Source organism: Anomaloglossus baeobatrachus, chromosome 4 (genome assembly GCF_048569485.1).
Source record: "Anomaloglossus baeobatrachus isolate aAnoBae1 chromosome 4, aAnoBae1.hap1, whole genome shotgun sequence".
In the NCBI taxonomy this organism is placed as follows: Eukaryota; Metazoa; Chordata; class Amphibia; order Anura; family Aromobatidae; genus Anomaloglossus; species Anomaloglossus baeobatrachus.
This window is the reverse complement of record NC_134356.1, coordinates 399815962-399836553: the sequence shown is the minus strand read 5'-3', so window position 1 is coordinate 399836553 and position 20592 is coordinate 399815962.

The window sequence follows — 20592 nt, the reverse complement described above, 5'->3', positions numbered from 1 at the left end:
GCAACTAGGGCCCAAGTGCTGCCACTGATGGGGTGGGTGTCTGTGTGGCCCAATTTTTGGAAAAAAGGGAGACTCCGCTTGGAGTAACCCTTGCTTGCTGTGTTTTTAAAAGAAGCCAAGATGAACAGAGCTGGGATCAGGAAAGACTTTGCTACCTACCCCGGTGTCATCCTGGGGACGGATAAGAATGGCATATTTTTGAATGTGCTTGATGCAAATCTAGCTGTGAAGTGTACAACTGGGGCACAACTGCTGCCACTGAATGGGTGGGTGTGTGTGGGGCCCAATTTTTGGAAAAAAGGGGAGACTCCGCTTGGAGTAACCCTTGCTTACATTGTTTTTAAAAGAAGCCAAGATGAACAAGTCATGGGTCAGCAAAGACTTTGCTACCTACCCCAGTGTCATCCTGGGGACGGCTAAGAATAGCGTATTTTTGAATGTGCTTGATGCAAATCAAAACATCCTGTTTGCAACTAGGGCCCAAGTGCTGCCACTGATGGGGTGGGTGTCTGTGTGGCCCAATTTTTGGAAAAAAGGGAGACTCCGCTTGGAGTAACCCTTGCTTGCTGTGTTTTTAAAAGAAGCCAAGATGAACAGAGCTGGGATCAGGAAAGACTTTGCTACCTACCCCGGTGTCATCCTGGGGACGGATAAGAATGGCGTATTTTTGAATGTGCTTGATGCAAATCTAGCTGTGAAGTGTACAACTGGGGCACAACTGCTGCCACTGAAGGGGTGGGTGTGTGGGGCCCAATTTTTGGAAAAAAGGGAGACTCCGCTTGGAGTCACCTTGCGGTGTTTTACATGACTTTAGAAGGGCGTGCCATGCCTATATCTGTGTGTCCTCCTCTTTTTCCTTGTCCAGCTGTTTTGTTTTCGCATGAGTACATGTCCTTGTCACTTTCCCATGTGTTTGTGTTGTGTTGTGAGTTGTTTGTCACCTTTTGGACACCTTTGAGGGTGTTTTCTAGGTGTTTTACTGTGTTTGTGATTGCCTGCCATTGTTTCCTATGGGCTCGAGTTCGGTTCGTCGAACGTTCGACGAGCCGAACTCGAGCCAGACCCCCCGTTCGGCGAACCGCCTCGAGCCGAACCGGGACCGGTTCGCTCATCTCTACTCAAGAGCAGCGGGCACTGACCTGTGTGAACTCATGCAGTCACTGCTCATCCCACCTGCAGCCGGCCACACACTGCTTTGTGACCTGCTGCAGTGACCTGGACAGACCTCATGAGGTCATCTCAGTTCACTGCAGTGATTCTCACATAGCACACTATGTGAGCTGCAGTGACTGTTCTGCCAGCCAATGACGAACAATTCCTTTTGAACTTTAAATATATTTTTAATCAATTGGTGAATGAGGCCTATAGTCAAGGGGTGTTTATTCAAATTTTTTTTTATATTGGATTAGAAATGGGGATGTCTGTTAGACGCTCACCCATTTCTAATACCAGGGCTTACTGCCAGCTGACAATTCACAGCTGGCATAAACCCCATATATTGTCCAATTTGTCACTGCACCAGGGCAACGGGAAGAGCTGAGTACAATGTCACATTTGGTGCATGTAATAGATGCGCCACCTCAGGGGTGACTGTGGGCTGCTAATTTTAGGATGGAAAGGGCCATAAAATCATGGCCCTTTCCGCCCTAAAAATATCAGCCCCCAGTTGTCTGGTGTCCCTTGGCTGGTTTTCAAAAATGGGGGGGACCCGACACCTTTTTTTTTAATTATTTGTTCAAATAATTAAAAAAATCAGTTTGACATCTGTGACGCCCCTGGAGTATCAGGTCGTCACATGGTACTGCATGCTCTTTCTCTTTAGTGCGGTATTCAAATCCCTCATGGTTCTGGGTCCCCATCTTACAGTGCTATCTCCAACAGCAAATCAAATCCTAGATACACCCTGCACCACACCAACCAGACACACCAGTGGGAGGCTTAAGTAGAATAGAGTCACCCACCTAGGGGTCACGAAGGGAAGGTGAGGAGTGTCAGAGAAGAGAGTAGAGAAGAGCTGGAGTAGTGAATTGGAGGAGGCAGGGAGCGGTGGCTCCCAAGAGTAGCTGTCTAGGTTGCAGACGGTGGTCTGGACCTAGAGGAGTCGGACCCCCGGTCGCAGGGGATTGAGGCAAGGTGCCTGGACCTATTAAAGAGAACGTTCAGCTGCCTGGTCCTATCACCGGTCTGGGATCAAAGGCACGGCGGGGTACACGGACCCAGGTCGGGGAGAAGCTTCAGGTAATCCAGCAATAGACCTGCGGAGAGTGGAGCCTTTATGGACTGTTCCTACTAGCTCCAGAATCGGGGCACTAGCGCAACGAGAGGCATAGGGCCTTCTATATAAGCAGCCCACTAAAATCCCAAGTGTGAGCCCTGAGAGCAAGCTCCCACACTTAGCCATAGTGGCAGCAGGGCCCGGCAAGTTCCAGAATAACGGGCCACTACAGTGAATTTAAACTTTGTGCCAGGAGACAGGTAACGGACCATCAGGCAGCACTGCAGGGGACAGGACCTGGACGAGCTCCCCTTTAACGGCAGCAGAGACTTGGTTTACCTGGTTGTTAGCGTCTGCTTACTGGCTGAGTGAGTACATGAGTGATCTCCCCGTTATGGCACCCCGTATCATTATCCAGAGTCCCGGGGCATAACCCTACCCATGGAGGGTAACGACACTTTGCTGCCCCATTCCATCGCCCCGGGTACTCCCAACGGCAGCAGCTGTACTCTCAGTTATCGCACACCACGGGTGGCATCACAAACTACAACTCCCATGTAACTATCCTCCTTTACTTTAGATTGTGGCCCCTAAGCTCCCGGGTCCGGAGACCCTCGAGCCACGGAATGACACCATCCTGGATCCGAGCGGTTCGATCCACTGCTGGGGCAGCACACATCTCCTCTATTTTTCAAAACCAGCCAAGGGACAGCTGGCAGCTAAGGATTGCTCTATATATTCATCTATCTATTCTATTTACTCCATATACCTATTTTACGTGTTTTATCTATCTATCTATCTAACTATCTCTCTATCTATCATATATCTATAATTTTTCTAGCTTTTCACATCTTTTACACATAAAAAAACCCTTTATGTCTATTACATCCATTTTTTTCCGGCACCAGTAATACGATGATACCATCCATGTGCTGTCCATATTTGACCCATGTTGACAGCAAAAAACCGACTTGTCTCCATGTGCAGCACATGGACACACAGCTGTTTCACTGGGACACACAGGCAGGATGAATACAAGGAGGGATGAAGACCTCTGCTGACATTATTAGTATGTATAAACGTGCCCCCGGTACATGTGAAAATGGACATCACATGCACTGGAGGCAAGGAGATGTAAAGGTGTCCTTAGAGATCCAATCCTGGCAAAAAGAATTAGCACCCCTGCAATTCTGTCAGATAATATTCAGCTTCTTCTTGAAAATGATTGCAATCACAAATTCTTTGGTATTATTATCTTCATTTAATTTGTCTTCAATGAAAAAAAAGAAAAAAAATTGTCATAAAGCCAAATTGGATATAATTCCACACCAAACATAAAAAGGGGTGGACAAAAGTATTGGCACTGTTTGAAAAATCATGTGATGCTTCTCTAATTTGTGTAATTAACAGCACCTGTAACTTACCTGTGGCACCTAACAGGTGTTGGCAATAACTAAATCACACTTGCAGCCAGTTAACATGGATTAAATTTGACTCAACCTCTGTCCTATTTCCTTGTATTTACCACATTGGTTTTCTTTCTTTTCTCCATGCTCAAAGAACTGTCTGAGGACTTGAGAATCCAAATTGTGAGGAAGCATGAGCAATCTCAAGGCAACAAGTCCATCTCCAAAGACCTGAAAGTTCCTGTGTCTACGGGGCGCAGTGTCATCAAGAAGTTTAAATAAAGCCCATGGCACTGTGGCTAACCTCCCTAGATGTGGAAGGAAAAGAAAAATTGACGAGAGATTTCAACGCAAGATTGTGCGGATGGTGGATAAAGAACCTCGACTAACATCCAAACAAGTTCAAGCTGCCCTGCAGTCCGAGGGTGCAACAGTGTCAACCCGTACTATCAGTCAGCGTCTGAATGAAAAGGGACTGTATGGTAGCATATCCAGGAAGACCCCACTTCTTACCCCGAGACATAAAAAAGCCAGGCTGGAGTTTGCCAAAACTTACCTAAGAAAGCCTATAACGTTTTGGAGAATTTGTTCTCTGGTCAGATGAGACAAAAGTAGAGCTTTTTGGGAAAAAACATCAACATAGAGTTTACAGGGAAAAAAAGTGTCATTCAAAGAAAAGAACACGGTCCCTACAGTCAAACATGGCAGAGGTTCCCTGATGTTTTGGGGTTGCTTTGCTGCCTCTGGCACTGGACTGCTTGACCATGTGCATGGCATTATGAAGTCTGAAGACTACCAATACATTTTGCAGCATAATGTAGGGCCCAGTGTGAGAAAGCCGGGTCTCCCTCAGAGGTCATGGGTCTTCCAGCAGGACAATGACCCAAAACACACTTCAAAAATCACTAGAAAATGGTTTGAGAGAAAGCACTGGAGACTACTAAAGTGGTCAGCAATGAGTCCAGACCTGAATCCCATAGAACACCTGTGGAGAGATCTCAAAATGGCAGTTTGGAGAAGGCACCCTTCAAATCTCAGGGACCTGAAGCAGTTTGCCAAAGAAGAATGGTCTAAAATTCCAGGAGAGCATTGTAAGAAACTCACTGAAGGTTACCGGAAGCGGTTGTTCGCAGTTATTTTGGCTAAAGGTTGTGCAACCAAGTATTAGGCTAAAGGCCGCTTTACACGCTAGCGTGGGTACCCGCCCCCATCGGTTGTGCGACATGGGCAAATCGCTGCCTGTGGCACACCACATCGCCCAGTCCCGTCACACTACTTACCTGCCTAGCGACGTCGCTGTGACCGGCGAACCGCCTCCTTTCTAAGGGGGTGGTCCGTGCGGCATCACAGTAACGTTACTAAGCGGCCGCCCAATAGAAGCGGAGGGGCGGAGATGAGCGGGACATAACATCACGCCCACCTCCTTCCTTCCTCATTGCGGGCGGGACGCAGGTAAGGTGAGGTTCCTCGTTCCTGTGGTGTCACACGGAGCGATGTGTGCTGCCGCAGGAAAGAGGAACTATATCATTACTGCAGCAGCAACGATATTTGAGAATGGACCACCATGTCACTGATGAGCAATTTTGCACGTTTTTGCAACGATGCAAAATCACTCATAGGTGTCACACGCAACAACATCGCCAAAGCGACGGGATGTGCGTCACAAATTACGTGACCCCAACGAGATCGCTTTAGCGATGTCATAGCGTGTAAAGTGGCCTTAAGGGTGCCAATACTTTTGTCTGGCCCATTCTTGGAGTTTTGTGTGAAATGATCAATGATTTGATTTTTGTTTCATTCTGTTTTATTTTTTTCATTGAAGACAAATTAAATGAAGATAATACCAAAGAATTTGTGATTGCAATCATTTTCAAGTAACTGAGTATTATCTGACAGAATTGCAGGGGTGCCAATACTTTTGGCCAGCACTGTAGGCAATGCAATTTAAAATCCCTGTGTTCCAGGGGAGGAGAATTTTATTTAATAACTGAAATGTAAAATTAATGATGAAGCAGATTATAATGGTATATAGAGGTAATTCTTTACATAGCAATGTAGTTCTATGTCCGTGTATTCTAAAGTAGAATAAAAGAGGTATTTTTTTCCTGAAAAATTAAAAAAAAAAAATAATAGGAATAATTACAATAATTACATTTTTAATTAACTTAAAAAGCAAATCCATGGATATTCAGATTTGATGAACTAGTGTGGACCAAAAAAATAAAATCAAGTTCAGCAGCCAAAATTGAGCCTGGAAAATGAAACCCATACAAGTCAATAAGGAGCTGAAGTTCTGGGCTGTGAAATTGTGATAGTAAGGGCTAGGAGGCTGCAAAAGAAACCTAACTGGGGATAAAAGCATACCATTTTCCTTGAAAACAAATGTGGATAGGTGAATGACTTAAAGGGCTTCCGTCACCATAGCAATTATGGTTACATAGCAAGTAAAAGCAGAAGCTAAAAATATTAACAGTGACCCTACAGAGATGGATTTTTTTATACATGTTGTCCTATTCTAAGCTGTATTGGCTTGGGAGCCAACTACCAATTAAGTAAATCAGGTGATGTGCATCTCTGTAATGAGGAGGGGTGTGGTGTAATGACATCAACACCCTATATAAGGTGTGCTTAATTATTAGGCAACTTTCTTTCCTTTGGCAAAATGGGTCAGAAGAGAGATTTGACGGGCTCTGAAAAGTTCAAAATTGTGAGATGTCTTTCAGAGGGATGCAGCAGTCTTGAAATTGCCAAACTTTTGAAGCGTGATCATCGAACAATCAAGCATTTCATGGCAAATAGCTAACAGGGCCTCAAGAAGCGTGTTGGGCAAAAAAGGCGCAAAATAACTGCCCATGAATTGAGGAAAATCAAGCGTGAAGCTGCCAAGATGCCATTTGCCACCAGTTTTGCCATATTTCAGAGCTTTAACGTTACTGGAGTATCAAAAAGCACAAGGTGTGCCATACTCAGGGACATGGCCAAGGTAAGGAAGGCTGAAAAACAACCACCTTTGAACAAGAAACATAAGATAAAACATCAAGACTGGGCCAAGAAATATCTTAAGACTGATTTTTCAAAGGTTTTATGGACTGATAAAATGAGAGTGACTCTTGATGAGCCAAATGGATGGATCCAGAGGCTGGATCAGTAAAGGACAGAGAGTTCCACTCCGACTCAGACACCAGCAAGGTGAAGGTGGGTTACTGGTATGGGCTGGTATCATCAAAGATGAACTTGTGGGACCTTTTCGGGTTGAGGATGGAGAGAAAGTGCGGTACTCATCCCGGGTCCAGAGGAGGTCGGTGCCGGTTCCATATCCATCCATTCCATACACACAGTAGGTTGCCCTCCCCATTGGGGACTCCTAGACCTACTGCCAGTTTTTGGAAGACAACTTCTTCAACAGTGGTACAGGAAGAAGTCGGTATCGTTCAAGAAAAACATGATTTTCATGCAGGACAATGCTCCATCACATGCATCCACCTACTCCACAGTGTGGCTGGCCAGAAAAGGTCTAAAAGATGAAAAAATAATGACATGGCCCCCTTGTTCACCTGATCTGAACCCCATAGAGAAACTGTGGTCCGTCATAAAATGTAAGATCTACAGGGATGGAAAACAATACACCTCTCGGAACAGTATCTTGGAGGCTGTGGTGGCTGCTGCATGCAATGTTGATCGTAAACAGATCAAGCAACTGACAGAATCTATGGATGGTAGGCTGTTGAGTGTAATCAGAAAGAAAGGTGGCTATATTGATCACTAATTTTTGGGGGTTTTGTTTTTGCATGTCAGAAATGTTTATTTCTAAATTTTGTGCAGTTATATTGGTTTACTTGGCATAGAAGTTGATAGGAGCGCACTAACATTCTAGAGAGATTAAGGGATGATAACAAAGGGGTGCTATCTGGTGCGGTAGAGTGGGTGAACGCAACAAGAGAGAAAAAGCAACCGCACATGGATCAGATACACACCAAAAGTATAAGATAAAATAGCCTTTATTGTATACCAATTTTAAAAACATTTAAAAAGACCCATGAATAGCCTTTTTACCTGATAGACTTTCACAGTTATCATTGCTCAAGATTAGAGATGAGCGAACCGGTCCCGGTTCGGCTCGAGGCCGGTTCGCCGAACGGGGGTCCCGTTCGAGTTCGGTTCGTCGAACGTTCGACGAACCGAACTCGAACGTATAGGCTATAATGGGAGGCAATCACAAACACATAAAAATGCATTATAAATGTACACAAACAGTTAATAAACATTGCCATAACACTTACCGGTCCTCGCGATCCCTTCTGCACTCTGTCTCCTGCCGCTATTCCATCCGATGATCGCTGAATCCTCCCGGTGACCTGCACTGCCAGCAGAGAAGCAGGACCTATCGTGACGTCAAAATAGCCATGTGACCAGTCACGTGGCTATTATCTCATTGGCTACAGACTGGTCACATGACTATGACACGTCATGTAGGACCTGCGAGTGCATCTCTCCGGTACACGGTGCACATATGTGTATCGCCGTGTACCGGCGACATGCTCTAGCACACGGTCGACTCCCCGTTCCGTTAGGGACCGGCTGACACAGCCGGTCATTAACGGAGATCACCGTTGCCATAGCAACGCAGTTAGCGGTGACGTCACCGCTAACCGCGGCTCCGGGAGCACCGTTGCTATGGTAACGCGTCTGTCAGCGTTACCGCTAGCAGCCAGCAGTGATCACTCACGGAGTGAAGGCTGCACGCTGCTTCCCGATTGTAGTGAGCATTGTAGTTAGGATGGAGGTTCCCCAGCCCCAAGTGATGCCCCTCACTACAATCGTCACTACTACTACACTAGAAAGAAAGAAGACAGAAGAGCAGGATCGTGGAGGGCTGACAGGGGTAATAAAGATGGAGTCTCTAATGTGTCTGTGTATTTATTTCTATTAAAGTATTTTTTCTCTGTGTGGTGTCTTTTTTTAACCCTTTATTGGAGATTCTTAATGGCCGGGTCAAACGTGCCTGACATTAAGAATCTCTGGCTTAATACTGGCTGGTAAAACAAAGCCAGTATTAACTCATGATTACCCAACAAGCCACCCGGCTCCAGGGCTGTTGGAAGAGTTGGATACAGCGCCAGATGATGGCGCTTCTATGAGAGCGCCATTTTCTGGGACGGCTGCGGACTGAAATCCGCAGCAGAGGCGCCCACAAACCTCGGGCTAACCTGTGCTGCGGATTCCAATCCCCAGCTGCCTAGTTGTACCCGGCTGGACACAAAAATAGGGCGAAGCCCACGTCATTTGTTTTTTAATTATTTCATGAAATAAGTGAAATAATTAAAAAAAACGGGCTTCCCTATATTTTTGGTTCCCAGCCGGGTACAAATAGGCAACTGGGGGTTGGAGGCAGCCCGTGGCTGCCAGCTGTACCTGGCTAGCATACAAAAATATGGCGAAGCCCACGTCATTTTTTTGGTGGGCAAAAAACTTCTGCATACAGTCCTGGATGGAGTATGCTGAGCCTTGTAGTTCTGCAGCTGCTGTCTGCTCTTCTCCATACAGACAGACAGCAGCTGCAGAACTACAAGGCTCAGCATACTCCATCCAGGACTGTATGCAGAAGTTTTTTGCCCCCTGAAAAAATTATGTGGCTTCGCCATATTTTTGTATGCTAGCCAGGTACAGCAGGCAGGTACGGCTGCCCCCAACCCCCAGTTGCCTATTTGTACCCGGCTGGGAACCAAAAATAAAGGGAAGCCCTTTTTTTATTATTTCATGAATTTCATGAAATAATTAGAAAACAAATGACGTAGGCTTTGCCCCATTTTTGTGTCCAGCCAGGTACAACTAGGCAGCTGGGATTGGAATCCGCACCACCGGTTGGCCTGAGCTTTCTGGGCCCCACTGCTGCGAATTGCAGTGTGCAGCCACCTCAGAAAATGGCATTTTCATAGAAGCGCCATCTTCTGGCGCTGTATCCAGCTCTTCCAGCACCTGCCTGCTATACCTGGCTAGCATACAAAAATATGGCGAAGCTCACGTCCTTTTTTTGTAGCTTTTTGGCAAAAAAAAAAAAAAATGCTTCCCTGGATTTTCCATTGCCAGTGAAGGTAACACCAAGCAGTGGGGGTTAGCAGCCAGTAGCTGCTTGGATTACCCTTAGCTAGCAATACAAAAAATGCAGTGGGAGCTAACATATATTTTTTTTAATTATTTATTTAAATAACTAAAAATAAAATGGGCTTCCCTGTATTTTGATTGCTGGACATCACAGTGCTGTAAAAATAAATCTTTAAAAAAATGACGTAGCGCTCCGCGGTATTTTTGATTCTCAGCGCAGATAAAGCAGACAGCTATGGGTTGCCACCCCCATCTGCCTGCCGTTACCTTGGTTGGCAATCAAAATACAGGGAAGCCCATTAATTTTTTCTATTTAAAAAATAGTTAAAAAAAAAAATTACGTTGGGTCCCCCCATTTTTGATAGCCAGCTAGGGTAAAGCAGACGGCTGTAGCCTGAAAACCACAGCTGGCAGCTTTACCGTGGTTGGGGATCCAATGTGGAGGTCCCCTCAGGCTCTTTTTTATAATTATTTTATAAATATTAATAATTACACAATAAAAGTAGGGGACCCCCCAAATTGGATCACCAGCCAAGGTAAAGCGGACAGCTGTGGTCTGGTATTCTCAGGGTGGGAAGGTCCATAGTTATTGGGCCTTCACAGCCTAAAAATAGCAGGCCGCAGGCACCCCAGACGTGGCGCATCCACTAGATGCGCCAATCCTGGCGCTTCACCCCAGCTCATCCCGTGCCCTGGTGCAGTGGCAAACGGGGTAATAAATCGGGTTGATACTAGCTGTAAAGTCACCTGAGATCAAGCCCAGCAGTTTGTGATGTCATGGCGTCTATTAGATACCCAACATCATAAACTGTCAGTACTAACAAAAACAAAAAATCGACAAAAGAAATTTATTTGAAAAAACAGTCCCCAAAACATTTCCTCTTTCACCAATTTATTGTAAGAAAAAAAATAAAGGGGTCCCACGACGACTCTGGACCGTCTAGAATATGGGGGGGAGACACTCAGGGAACGTATCCCCCATTTTCTAGGAGTGCGGACCCTTCATGTGAGGAGTGTGGGTGCAATGAATCTGCACTCACTCTCCCCGGGTCCACAGCAGCAGAGTCCATGTCGTAATGGTTGCTACCAAAGCTGCAATGCCCTGCTCATGAGGTAAGGGCATGCCTAATCAGGAGAACTACTGTAGAGGAAGCTCTGCTCACTGGTATATAGGTGCTCAGAGGTAATAATAGATAAAATTAGTGAGTAACCTCGGCACTCTATATCTCCCAGACTAAGTCAGTAAGTCACAACGGATAGTAATGCAAAATCACTCTTTATTGGTCCGTATTAAGAAAATTTTTTTTTCATAAGCATATATGTTTTTGTCCAAAACAAGTTACAAATGACGTTTCGGCCTGAGCCTTCGTCAGATTGGACTTATCTGCATGTAATCATGAAAAATGACAATAATCAGTATCACATAAGAGTGAGAGAACAATAACATAAACTCGAACAATGTAGAGGTACAATTGGGATGCAGCAAAAAAATTGCAACACAGCAAGAAATGAAACACATGATACAAATGTCATAATACAGTACAAGGACAATATAGTAATGACAAATATGGGGTCAGAGTAGACTTAGACAGCTCTGGTACGAAAGAGATGTCAATCATAAAGTAACATGTGCAGTAGGTGTAGAGCTACACTATGCATGGCAGAGCTAATGGGTAGACCGACCATAGAAAAAGTAGAGAAAAAGTGGAGAAAAAGTGGAGAATAAGTGGAACATAAGAGGAGAAAAAGTGGAGAAAAAGTGGAGAAAAAAGTGGAGAAAAAGTGGAGAAAAAGTGGAGAAAAAGTGGAGAAAAAGTGGAAATTAAGAGGAGAAAAAGTGGAGAAAAAAGTGGAGAAAAAGTGGAGAAAAAGTGGAGCATAAGTGGAGAAAAAGTGGAGCATAAGAGGAGAAAAAGTGGAGAAAAAAGTGGAGAAAAAGTGGAGAAAAAGTGGAGCATAAGAGGAGAAAAAGTGGAGAAAAAGTGGAGAAAAAGTGGAGCATAAGAGGAGAAAAAGTGGAGAAAAAGTGGAGCATAAGAGGAGAAAAAGTGGAGATTAAGAGGAGAAAAAGTGGAGAAAAAGTGGAGAAAAAGTGGAGAAAAAGTGGAGCATAAGAGGAGAAAAAGTGGAGATTAAGAGGAGAAAAAGTGGAGAAAAAGTGGAGAAAAAGTGGAGAAAAAGTGGAGAAAAAGTGGAGCATAAGAGGAGAAAAAGTGGAGAAAAAAGTGGAGAAAAAGTGGAGAAAAAGTGGAGAAAAAGTGGAGATTAAGAGGAGAAAAAGTGGAGCATAAGAGGAGAAAAAGTGGAGAAAAAAGTGGAGAAAAAGTGGAGAAAGTGGAGAAAAAAATGGAGAAAAAGTGGAGAAAAAGTGGAGAAAAAGTGGAGAATAAGAGGAGAAAAAGTGGAGAAAAAGTGGAGAATAAGAGGAGAAAAAGTGGAGAATAAGTGGAGAAAAAAATGGAGAAAAAGTGGAGAAAAAGTGGAGAAAAAGTGGAGCATAAGAGGAGAAAAAGTGGATAAAAAGTGGATAAAAAGTGGAGCATAAGAGGAGAAAAAGTGGAGAAAAAAGTGGAGAAAAAGTGGAGAAAAAGTGGAGCATAAGAGGAGAAAAAGTGGAGAAAAAGTGGAGAAAAAGTGGAGCATAAGAGGAGAAAAAGTGGAGAAAAAGTGGAGAAAAAGTGGAGAAAAAGTGGAGCATAAGAGGAGAAAAAGTGGAGAAAAAGTGGAGAAAAAAGTGGAGAAAAAGTGGAGAAAAAGTGGAGAAAAAGTGGAGAAAAAGTGGAGAAAAAGTGGAGATTAAGAGGAGAAAAAGTGGAGAAAAAGTGGAGAAAAAGTGGAGCATAAGAGGAGAAAAAGTGGAGAAAAAAGTGGAGAAAACGTGGAGAAAACGTGGAGAAAAAGTGGAGAAAAAGTGGAGCATAAGAGGAGAAAAAGTGGAGAAAAAGTGGAGAAAAAAGTGGAGAAAAAGTGGAGAAAAAGTGGAGAAAAAGTGGAGAAAAAGTGGAGAAAAAGTGGAGATTAAGAGGAGAAAAAGTGGAGAAAAAGTGGAGAAAAAGTGGAGCATAAGAGGAGAAAAAGTGGAGAAAAAAGTGGAGAAAACGTGGAGAAAACGTGGAGAAAAAGTGGAGAAAAAGTGGAGAAAAAGTGGAGCATAAGAGGAGAAAAAGTGGAGAAAAAAGTGGAGAAAACGTGGAGAAAAAGTGGAGAAAAAGTGGAGAAAAAGTGGAGCATAAGAGGAGAAAAAGTGGAGATTAAGAGGAGAAAAAGTGGAGAAAAAGTGGAGAAAAAGTGGAGATTAAGAGGAGAAAAAGTGGAGAAAAAGTGGAGAAAAAGTGGAGCATAAGAGGAGAAAAAGTGGAGAAAAAAGTGGAGAAAACGTGGAGAAAACGTGGAGAAAAAGTGGAGAAAAAGTGGAGAAAAAGTGGAGCATAAGAGGAGAAAAAGTGGAGAAAAAAGTGGAGAAAACGTTTAGAAAAAGTGGAGAAAAAGTGGAGAAAAAGTGGAGCATAAGAGGAGAAAAAGTGGAGATTAAGAGGAGAAAAAGTGGAGAAAAAGTGGAGAAAAAGTGGAGAAAAAGTGGAGAAAAAGTGGAGCATAAGAGGAGAAAAAGTGGAGAAAAAAGTGGAGAAAAAGTGGAGAAAAAGTGGAGAAAAAGTGGAGATTAAGAGGAGAAAAAGTGGAGCATAAGAGGAGAAAAAGTGGAGAAAAAAGTGGAGAAAAAGTGGAGAAAGTGGAGAAAAAAATGGAGAAAAAGTGGAGAAAAAGTGGAGAAAAAGTGGAGAATAAGAGGAGAAAAAGTGGAGAAAAAGTGGAGAAAAAGTGGAGAATAAGAGGAGAAAAAGTGGAGAATAAGTGGAGAAAAAAATGGAGAAAAAGTGGAGAAAAAGTGGAGAGAAAGTGGAGAAAAAAATGGAGAAAAAGTGGAACACCCTTTGGTACCTTTCATGTGGCACTAAGGGGTGCTTAGCTTTGTATTTAGCCAAAAAAATGAAAAAAAAATGACATAGGGTTCCCCCTAGTTTTGTAGCCAGCTAGGGTAAAGCAGACGGCTGCAGCCTGCAGACCACAGCTGGCAACCTCACCTTGGCTGGTAATCCAAAACTGAGGGCACCCCACGCTGTTATTTTAAATTAAATAAATAATTAAAAAAAAAAACACGTAGGGGTCCCCCAAAATTGGATCACCAGCCAAGGTAAAGCAGACAGCTGGGGCCTGATATTCTCAGACTAGGGAGGTCCATGGTTATTGGAATCTCCCCAGCCTAAAAATAGCAGGCCGCAGCCGCCCCAGAAGTGGCGCATCCATTAGATGCGCCAATCCTGGTGCTTCGCCCCAGCTCATCCCGCGCCCTGGTGCGGTGGCAAACGGGGTAATATTTGGGGTTAATACCAGATGTGTAATGTCACCTGGCATCAAGCCCTGGGGTTGGTGAGGTCAGGCGTCTATCAGATACCCGACATCACCAACCCAGTCAGTAATAAAAAAAAAATACACGACAAACACATTTTTATTTGAAAAAACACTCCCCAAAACATTCCCTCTTTAACCAATTTATTAGATTGAAAAACAAATCCAAGTCTGGTGTAATCCAAGGGGTTGCCATGACGATGCACACTGTCCCAGTCAATGAAGAGCAGGATGTTCCCCATTGGCTGGGAGAGCAGTGCAGTGACCTGAGCTAACATCAATGGGTCAGCCCAGGTCACTGCAGGGGGGTGACAAGTGCTGCTGTCAGTGAGGTACATTACCTGCGCTGATCTCCAGCACACTGACAGCCCCTGTCACTGAGGTCAATGACCGGCGCCTTCACATCAAGTATCGCGAGAGGTCCGTGACGTCACCGCCAGTGTCAGTCTCGGGTCGGAAGCGATAGGTGATGTGACAAGCGGCGGCCATGGAGGACAGTGACAGCGCTGAGGTCGGGATGGCGGGACTTCATCACCGCAGGTAAGCCGAGCGAGCGAGCGAGCGAGCGGGCGGGCGGGCGGGCGGGCGGGGGGGGGGGGGTGGATGTGTGTGTGTGTGTTTGTGTATGTGTATGTATGTGTACATGCCGCGGGCAGGAGGGGGTGGAGCGAGCTGAGCGGGAAAGTGTGGGCTTCCTGCACGTAACTAAGATAAACATCGGGTTACTAACCAAAGCGCTTTGCTTGGATACCCGATGTTTATCTTGGTTACCAGCTTGTGGCAGGCTGCCAGCGATGGCTCCTGCTCACTGTAGCTGTAAAAAGCCCTGCTTTTTGCTGCTAGAACCGTTCTCGAACGTATCTAGAACTATCGAGCTTTTAGCAAAAAGCTCGAGTTCTAGTTCGATCTCGAACAGCCCAAAAATCACTCGAAACTAGAACTGGAGAACCACGAACCACGAACCGCGCTCAACTCTACTCAAGATCCTCCCCACAGCACTCAATTAATATAGAGATAGGACACGGATGCCCATCTGTGGCGCCCCTGAGGCTTCGGTCGCCACAGGGTACTGCACCTCACTTAAGGTGCGGTACTCATCCCGGGTCCAGAGGAGGTCGGTGCCGGTTCCATATCCATCCATTCCATACACACAGTAGGTTGCCCTCCCCATTGGGGACCGGGCTAGGGTTGGGTCTTAAGGTTGCCAACCAAACACTGGGGCTTCCCCGCTAGCGATAGGGACTTAGGGGAAGAGCAACCACCCAGGGGGGAAAAGGAGCACAGACACACAGATGTGAGAGTCATTCTGGAGAAGCTGACACGAGAGAAGTTACCAGTTGCTCCTGTGGGACATAGGAGAAACACAGTTGCTGAGGGGAGATCTTCATTGCTCCTTCGGGACTGGCACAGTTTAGGGTACAGAGCCCTAGCGTGGTGTACACTTCAGGTTGTGCCACCAGAATATGCCGGACAAAAGGATTTCAAGTCCCTCTGGCCACAACTAGATCCCAGAGCACAGTGGCAAATAGAGCCCGGAGTCACGATCACAGTCAGGCCCCAAAAAGGACTTGCGCTGCCTACAAACGGGATGGAAACAAAACAATAACTACTGGGAACCCTGTGTAGCTTCACACCACGGGGACCCACACACAAAGCGCTAGGAGGAAGGGCCCACAGACTACCACACCTGCTCTGACCTCTGAAGGATTCGGGATCGGCTGAGGCCCATCATGGCAGAAACCGGCACCCCGTGAGCGGCTAACAGACAGTGAGTAAAGACCTTGAACCTTGATCCATAAGCACTGTGTCAACTTGTCCTTGCTGTCGCTGTCACCCCACGCTTCAGCGCCAATGGCCACTAACACCACCATCATCCTCCCCTGGGGCCTGGCTCTATCTGTGGGGAGCCAAAACATCTGAGCTGCGACACCATCCATCCCAGAGGACAGCACCCACAGCAGTGGCTAATCCCTGGCTGCACACCACAGGTGGCGTCACGAGACAACTACTCCCAACTTCCTCAATCCCTTCATCCTCATCATACCACCATCTCCCACCATTCTATCCCTTCGTGGACACTTCGGGGTCGCGAAACCAGGCAGGGCCATCCGTGATATCCCCTAACCCTCACCGGCTCGGTGACAAGTTTTCCCAAGGCCCCGTGGAGTGCTTCACTTGGTGTCGCGAACAGGATAACGTGCCCACAACAATGGATACTGTGCGCCTAATAGACTATACGGTTCTGGACTGGAAAATTTGCACCCAGGCGGCCATAGAAGAACAACAAGTGGTTGTGGTGTGCCCGCCTTTCCTGGCCTGGCGGGAAGAGTAGCGCGAAAGTCTAAGCCCACCTTTCCCATGCCAGGGAAGGGAGAAACGAAACTAAAGAAAAAGGTCGGGGAGTCCCGCCTCCCGGGAGACTGGAAGGAGATGGGACAGAGAGACAGTCTGGCATAGGAGTTGGAGTGAGCAGACACACTGGAGCCGCCTGAGGCTCAGGGAAACAATCATGGCACATATTGGCCATCAAGGAGGCACACTGGTGCGCCCAATGATTTGGAGCGCAAGCGATGTAACGGAAGAGGTGGTCTGGTGAGCCAAAGGCTGAGGCAGCTACAGATGGAGGCCATTCAGCAATGAAAGGCATCCATGATGCAGTTGGTGCAAGCAATGTGGGCCTATGAAGATTGGGGACCGCTAGCCCTGGAGGAAGAAAAGTGGTGTGAGGAAGTAATAGAACACCAGGTTGCCCCAGATAATGGTGACACCCTCCAGGCTCCACTGACTCTTCCACTGTCTGCACTCCCAGGTCCAGCAATCTCTAACCCAACCACCAACCCCCAGGCAGCCGAAGACCCGGCCGCCGACCTTAAGGCAGGCGAAGACCCGGCCACCAACCCCCAGGCAGCCGAAGACCTGGCCGCTGACCCTCAGGCAGCCGTAGATCCACTGCCCCAGACCTGGGAGCCTCTGTCTTGGAACCAGTGACCGAGACTCACACCGGGGAGCCGGAAGACGCCCTGCCGGGTATGTCCTGGGGGCATTGCCGGTCCATCCTTGAATTCCCCACAGCCGCACCAACCGGTGTGAAGGACAACCCTTGGACCATCTACCATTGCCCAGCTGGCTGCTGAAGACAGACAGCGCCAGAATCGGCTGGCGGCTGTGGAGGCCTGCAACATGGTGGCCAAACAGCAGCTCTGTAAGTCCCTCCCATCAGCCCAGTGACCACTATGGAGGGGCACCAATACCTGGTTTGACCTAAAGCAGGGATGTGGATTCATCTCGGATCTGGGAATGGCTAAGGAAATATTCGTTTCCTGGCGGGATGTTGAGTTCCACCTCCGCAGGGGTCATCTGGGACGGGATCTGTACCCTAGAGATGGTGCAAATTACACATGGCATAACGGGGAGCGGGGCAGGTATGCCATGGATGTGGGACTGTGTCGCCCTGAGGCGGCTACTGCAGCACCAGAGTCCACTCCAGCTGCATGACCAGTGCCGGTCTCTGCTTCCCGCCAGGTACCCAGCAACAGAAAGACCAAAGATCGTTGCACACAGACTTTGGAGGAAAATCCCAGGAGACCAGCTTACCTGGAGTTCCCCTGCCCTCAGTAAATGATGTAGTTGTGGTTTAACGTTTTGATCAAATGGATAACTGGGCCACGGGACTATGGGTGGCCAGAACTTTGAATGTATACAGTTGCACCTGTTGTGCACCTTACCAGAATTAAGAAGATCCAAAGTCTCCCTGTTCTAATGGAAATATTTGCTAAATGGGAGCAGTGCACTGACTGGTGTCACAATGGACTCCATCGTTGTTTAACTTCTACCATGTCTGACTGAAAATGTTTTATATATATTTTATATTTGAAAAGGTTTTATAATGTTTAAGATTTTTTGCTGCTGATGACCAGTGAATGATGATAATCTGCTGACTATGTTGAAACATTGAACCGTACGGAGTTATAATGTTGAAACGTTTGAAGTGATAATTAGGGATGAGAGAATGTATTCGCCACTATTCAGTATCCGACGGATAATGGGGTATTCGAGGTATTCGCTATCCGACGGCTAATATGGTATTTGCTTCAATACTTTCATTTTCATTTCAGACTTCCTGGTGCCTTTTTCCAGCCAATGAACACATCTGATGTTGCTTGCCCTCACAGAAACGCAGGAGCCATCTTTGTTGTGGTGTTACTGTGATTGGCTTGGCCGCAGAGCGTCATAGGGGCTATATAAGGCTGCCGCCATTTTGTGCACGCATTAATTCCTGAGCTGGCGGTGTAGATAGACTGTACTGTGTGCGGGAGAGTGTCTATACAGCAAATTAATAATAGTCCTTGTAAGGGCTGAACACAGTGTCCAGTAGCTGCTAGTAGCTGTGTAACTCGTAGAACCAGATATAGGGACAGTGCAGTGCGTTCTATGAAATAGCGTTCCTGCTGCAAAATCCTAAATAGTCCTTGTAAGGGCTAAAGATAGCGTGCATTTTCTGCTAGCAGCTGAAGAAATCACAGAATCAGCTATAGGGTCAGTGTTAGTGCATTGCTTTGTTGAAAGCCGTTCTTGTTTTAAACCAGTCAAAAAATGATAAATCCTCTTATTAGTGCTGCATACAGTCTGTTACTGCAGTGTGTAATATAGGGAGAGCTTTTTCACAGGCAGGGAGAGATTTAAAGCTGTCCTGACATCTGCTACTAATAACCAACAATCCCAGCACTGCTACATCCCTTGTGTGTGTTCTACTAGGAATAGATATTACAACTTCCTAAAAAAGGTAGCAAAATTGACAAAACAACGGGTTCAGGGGCAGTGTAGTGCCTGTCAGCCACCATCTCAAAAATACAATTGAAAAACACAGAACAGTATAATTGGATTTCAATAGTAGTAGAAGGCAACAACTTCAAGGAACATATAAATACAAGAGAAATAGAAGTCTTTAATTTTGCCTGAGTAGCCACAAACCCCATAGTCAGATTCAAAAAACACTCATATGCACTAAATTGGGTTTAACCTTTGTTCCTAATTTTGACTTTGACCTTTTCACAGTTTCAAAGGACTTGAACCTGTTCCTCAGAAAGCTGGTCCTCCATAAGCTACATTCAAAGAGATCCGGACCCTGTCTGTCCACCGCTGAGACTGAGGAGGAGGCTGTTCGCACACTTGAGGAACTCGAGGGTCAGGCATCTGGTGAGTTGTCTGGCATTTTTCCTACACATTTACACCTATGCTCTACCACGTTCCCCCCATTTTTGCTGTGCCCCCAGGTTCAGATCTTCCATGACTTAGCCATGGGAGACCTGAAATCACTCTCCAAGAGTAAGTTATCTAATAATTTGTCAGTTAAACATCAACGGGCTCTTGGGGAGTTGAAGAGGTTGGAGGGGGTAGTGATAAAACCAGCGGATAAGGGGGGTAATGTGGTCATTTGGCCCACTATTATGTATGAGCGTGAGGTGTACAGGCAACTGAGGAATGCCGACTTCTACTAGATTCTTCCCTCGAACCCGACTAATGCCTTCTTAACCCAGTTGACTCTCATACTCGAAAATGCTCTCGCTTTAGGTACCATTACCAAAAGATTTATGTTGGTCTCCTTCCAAGGCTGCCGGTGATGCCCACGTTCTACCTATTGCCTAAAATACATAAGAACCCTCGGGTTCCCCCCAGGCATCCAATTGTCTCTGGCGTGGGAGGGCTGTGCGATGCAGTTTGCAAATTTATAGATTTTTATCTCCAACCTTTGGTTGAGACGCTGCCCTCCCATGTCAGAGACACTTCGGACATCCTGAGGAGGCTTAATGGTTTGCCGGTGGACGTGGGCGTATCGCTGGCGACCTTGGATGTGGAGACATTGTATACCAACATCTGCCATGAACATGGCCTACAGGCGGTTGGGTATTTTCTGAGTATGAGTAACTGGGCACCCCCCCACAACACCTGATCCTGGAGTTATTGGAGTTCATATTGACGCACAATGCCTTCACCTTCGGCGAGCGTTTCTACCTCCAGCGGTGCGGCACTGCGATGGGGGTGGCTTGCGCGCCATCGTACGCAAACCTCTTCCTGGGCTACTGGGAGCGGGAGGTTTTCGGCGGTGGCATGCCAGCTAGCTCCCATGTGCAGTGCTGGCTCCGCTATATATATGACATTTTTGTCATCTGAGGGGGAACCACGTCGGAGCTTGAGGGCTTTGTGCGTCACTTGAACTCCAACTCTTTTAACATCTATCTTACTTTTCACGCAGAACTGCCTAGGGTGGACTTCCTGGACATCAGTATCTCTATTGGTGACCAGGGCCTCCTGTCTACTGATATCTACCGTACACCCTCTTTCGTGAACGCCCTCCTTCACGCATCTTCCGGCCATCCCAAATCTACCATTAACGCCATCCCCATGGGACAATTTATCCAGCTAAAACGGATTTGCTCCGAGACTGGTGTGTTTGAGGATCGG